At 40.2% G+C, this 5,131-nt stretch overlaps 1 long non-coding RNA gene across 1 annotated transcript; it reads left to right on the top strand.

Annotated features, from left to right (window-relative positions):
- The first annotated feature begins 217 nt into the window (after positions 1 to 217).
- Positions 218 to 4,696, top strand: LOC123092856 (uncharacterized). The gene is made up of 3 exons (XR_006444898.1): positions 218 to 3,681; positions 3,785 to 3,916; positions 4,093 to 4,696. It is a non-coding gene; the product is annotated as an uncharacterized lncRNA (long non-coding RNA).
- Positions 4,697 to 5,131: the final 435 nt, after the last annotated feature.

Here is a 5,131-nt window from a genome sequence, read left to right as displayed (position 1 = left end):
TGACTTGTGGCCCTTTTGCTCGTGTGATTTATCTCGTTGCTTGTGGATTTTTTCAAACCGTGGTGAAAGTCAACCAATGCGCTGGGTGCGCGTGGTCGTGTATGAGCAGTCGCCTGTCCCGTGGCTGACGCCAGCGCGGGAACCGCGCGACGTGCAAGAGACAACGCCCCGCGCGTGAGGTCTTTCGTGCGTCCAATCCTTGTGCGACTCACTCGCGACTCACGCACTGTACCCATTCGTCCCCTTTGCACCAAATCCCGCAGCCACCGCAAGCCTGCAGCTGCCCTCCTTCGGTCCTCCATCCTCTCGCGCCCCCTCCCGCATAGCCCCCTCCTTGCTTCCTCCTCATCATCGTAGCCGCCGCATTCCTCCCTCTTCCTCCTCCTCGTCACCACAACCGATGGTCCCCTCGCTCCTCCCCCATCCTCCCTTCCACTGTCGCACGAACCTTCCGGGTCGGGGCGAGGCAGAAGGTTATGGTGAATCTGGCGCCTGCAGGCCTACGCAACAGGATTTGGTGGAGCGGCGGATGCAGATGGGGTCGTTGACGGAGATGTAGGAGCAAGGAGCTCGAGTTGGCTCATGGCTTGCCTTTGCATCTTCTTTCTCCCCCCTCCCCTTTTTCTCATGGGTGAGGGCTTCGGCAGCAGCCAGCAGGTGCGCCATGAGGAGTGGAAGGCCGAGTTTGTGTGACGACCAGAGCAACAGGAGCAAGGAGCCTCCTCCCTCTCCCTCTGAGTGGTTGAGGACTTCCTCAAGAAGAAAGAAGAAGGCCAAATAGAAGAAGAATTTGGCTCAAAGGTCTTGCGGAGGTGCCTCTGACCGTCTCTACTTTCCTATTACTTTCTCCACCATGCACATTGGAATTAGATAATATATGTTTTTTAAAACATGGCGTGTACAGATCTGAGGTTTTTATTTGCAGGTAGTGATTCTATATATTATGATGTAGTCTGATATTTTAAGATATTCACAAAAGGAGTGTTTAATATGTCCACATTTATATAACTATGTAGTCAGGCATATTTCATCTCTTTTCTTGATCGAATGAAGCACTGATCTTGATAACTTTATCAGCTCCTTACATTTGTTCATGTAACTTCGGTTAGGCAATGGAAAACTTAATGTGGCTGGAGTTCTACGTGCATTAAATCTAATTATCCTTATATTTCAACTCCAATGTCTCGGCCTTTAGAGGCTATTCTGGTCTCACAGGGTGAAGGCATGTTTGTACGTCAATGAAAATAGGGTACTCATTTGTTTCTTGCTGGTTTAGGATTTTGACAGTAGAATGTGGTTTAGGAAAAGATATATTTGTGGTTTATTTTATGTGCCTTATAGAAGATACATTATATTAGCATGTTATTTATCTTGCTGATTTGGGGATTTTGACAGTAGAATGTGGTTCAGGAAAAGATATATGTGTGGTTTCTTTTATGTGCCTTATAGAAGATACATTATATTAGCATGTTATGATAAGATATGTTTATATGTATAATGTGGATCCTTGATAAGTAGACTAGCCTGATCTCATGGCAATCTTTATAGTAGACCATGCTCTCTGTTAATATGGTCACTTCTAAATTAAGTATATTTAACAGAGCTTTCAGTTTGTGTTTATACCACATTCTCTTACAAATTTACAATACAGTATGTCCTAGAAAAGGCACCAGATCACTTTATGCCTTGCGTACATGTTTTGGTAGAAACAATGCATCAAAGTCTTCTACAAACTCTTTGGATTTGACAGCCGTACCGTATCAGGTCAACAGTCCGGTGAAAAATCAATGGGGTATGGTGGCGGCTAGAGGGCAGAGTCGGCCATGAGTCACCGGAGTCAAACCATAGACAAAGCAGATAGGGTCGGTTACATATTGATAATAGCATATTTTCTGGGCAACACGCTTTTTTTTTCTTCTACTTGTTGTTTATTAGTAGGCAGCAAATGCCTTTTAAAAGAAAAAGGTGGTGGACAGGTGGCGTTCATGGCCACCTTGCAATCCTACATTCAGGACTTAGTGTTTAAATTTGGTTTTGCACTATCATTTTCATTTCTTCTGTAAGTTTTTTACCTTGTGCTTTTTTCAGATTGCATAATGTCCCCTCAGGTTTGAATTGCTCTGAAGTTATCAGGGCATTTCCTTATAGGGCTTGTTCGCATTTATTCATGGAAGGTGAACTACCTGTTTCAAGATTGTAACCCACCTAAAAAATCCCCTCTGCCTTCCTGTTTTTAGTTGTGTATGTCGCTCTGTAAAGATTGGTCAGCCTGACTATGAAAGGGTGCTTCAGATTAGAAAAGAATGGTTTTTCTTTGTGTAATTTTCAGGACAAATGAGGCTATGGAGGAACTCATAAATGCCGTGCTAAATTATTAATTAGCTGTATTATTGATTTTTCATTTTTTAAAGATTATTGAGCAACAAGTCATGTAAAGTTACTACTGTATTATTATATTTCTAACTGCATGATCGAAACTGTACATTCTGAAAGTATAGGCTGTTATATCATTACTTTGTAAATAAATCACATGTTAACTTGCTGGTTCAGTTTAAAGCTGCGGGCAGAGGCTTGCGGTAGGGGAAAAATAATAATTGTGCTAGTTGAAAACCAAAGCGTTTATTTGTGACTGTATAATCTGGACTACACTTTTATGAAAGTATGTTAGGCTCCTGCTCTTGGGAGATTAAGAGTTGTTGTGGTTTTGCTTTGTTCAGTGTCCCGAAGGGAGCTCACGTGCTACGGTTAGTTCACGTGCTAAAAAACCAATCTCTGCGAAAATAGCTTGCTCATTTTAGTTATATTGATTAATAGCATCTCTATGTTATTAGATACTCCCTCCGTTCTTTTTCAACTGCTTAGATCATATTTCATTCCAATGCTTGCTTTGGTTTGTCCAAAGTTTATGTTCAGAGATTATGCTTCAAAGATATGTTCGGATATCCTACAAAAAAAGTAAGATGATCGCCCAATTCTAGCTTCATCTGCTTTACCTAATATATAAGTTTTTGATATTTATTTATTTAGATCACCTGAGTTCTAGGCAGTGAGTACTAGAAAGCATTATCACGTTTCAGTGCATTTTCGTACTTTGTGAAGCATTTCAGTTTTATGGATACAGGCATTCAGTTGAGAATTGAGAACAATTTTGTTTGACTTTTTCAGATGATAATTTTTATCAGTTATAGTTACAATTACTAGAAGTAGCAAAGGTCTGGGTTAATTTAGAGCTTGAGTTGGCAGCTATGCTTTTTTGCATTCCAGATTATGCAAAGAGATTGCCATATTTTCTTTTATTTCGGTTTAGTTCATTCCCTTATATATCCAGTTGTTTTCCGCAGAACAAATATAAATGTTCATGTTGTAATGGATGGATATGTTGATGGCATTGTCATGTCATGTAAATTATATGCAGAACAAATCTATATTTTTGTTGGTACTAAAAGTGAAAACGATATTTGGGACCAAAACTTTTCAAATAGATCTGAATATGAATTGGGACCTTGTGTTGTTTGGGGTGGAGCTGCAGGGAGTGAGAGGCGGATAACAATAGGGCGTAGAAGCATGCCATCGAGGAGTGAAAGCAGCGGCACTCCTTCGCAATGGGGTGTGGCTGCAGGGGAGGGGAGGCGGCCAACGACGGGGAGAATGAGCAGGTCGTCAAGGAGTGCAAGCAGCAGGGTAAGATGTGTATTTTTCAGACGATCTTGATTGTTTTGCAACATGTATTGCATTTCCAGGGACAGTCATTTTTCTTATTTATTATTTCCCATGTTTGCTGAAGATTAATTTAGGCCCATACAGTTTCTGTTGACTGGAAGTCTGAAACTGAAGATAGGGCATATTGTTTTGGTTCTGAGTGGTTGGGGATATTGTGGATTGATGTCCCTAGAGCAGTCAGACCCTTCCAAGATAGGTGAGCCTGATTTCTTCTGCAACTCTTCCACCACAGTACATGAAAAGGAATATGTTCTACCTATCAGCACCATTTCTTGAGGAGAATTGTTGCTTCCCCTTTATTTTGTCACACTTTGGTGTCCTTGAGTTCAGAATAGATTCACCTTTGCTCTGATTTTCTTTATATATTCCCAGGTGCTAAAATCCTAGGTGTCAAGGGCATTGTGGTGGCGCGATCCATGTCTACTGCGATCGCTCGGCATGGCGTCCATAGCCCCTTTTGCTGCATTCTTTGTTTTTCGGAAAATATGTTCTTGCTTGAGGGTGAATATGTTCATGATTCATAATCATTGTATCTGATTTATAAGAAACAGTGAGATGCTTTGTTATGAGTTACGATATAGGCTTTGTAAAATTTGCATGCAATTTGTTGATGGTTAGGCTTCGAGCTCCATTTCAATAACTTTAGAGCTTTTTTTTTATCCTCTCGAATTTTCTCATCTATTACAGTGAATTACTGCAGATCCATTTTACATATACAGTCCAAGGAGGCAAAGTCTTGTGGCTTAATATCATTTAAAACCCGTCTTTCATTAATATGGCCATTCCTTTGTCTTAATCTTGCTATGGTTAACTCCCTGGCTACAACATTATTGAGAGTGGATGCAAGATTTGTTGTGTTTCCCAATGCGTCGTTCTGTACAATTCTTGGCATCAACGTTGATGCCTATATGAAAGTCTATACACCTTTGTAATGTAATCTTGTGCATGTCAATGGCACCCGCAGTGGTTTAAAAGATAACCTGGTGCATCTTGTGCTTGCTTGTTGCTTTTTTTCAACTAGGCATGGTCTCTAATAGATTAGATATCCATTAAAACTTGTATATGTGGTCTGCTTCCTTTTGCCTCCATCGACATATGTGTGTTGTTCTTATTATCTTTACATGCTTATTTGGAGGAAGCCCCCATTGTCTAATACAAATATACATGCCGCCCAGGATTCAGATTTTAGTGTAAGATTATAAAGAAGAAGAGATAGCATATCGTACTGGATTAATAGCATTTAATAGCATACCATTTTTTGTTAGTGCATTATCTAAATGATGGCTTTATGAAATATACATGCTGCCCAAAAGTTATGTATGAACAAAAATTGATGCATAGATGTAACAATATAATTGGGTTTATCAGAACTAATTAATGTTTATTTTATGAGAAATAAACATTTGCACTT

This window comes from Triticum aestivum, chromosome 4B (genome assembly GCF_018294505.1).
Source record: "Triticum aestivum cultivar Chinese Spring chromosome 4B, IWGSC CS RefSeq v2.1, whole genome shotgun sequence".
In the NCBI taxonomy this organism is placed as follows: domain Eukaryota; kingdom Viridiplantae; phylum Streptophyta; class Magnoliopsida; order Poales; family Poaceae; genus Triticum; species Triticum aestivum.
This window is presented reverse-complemented; position numbering and strand designations above follow the sequence as displayed.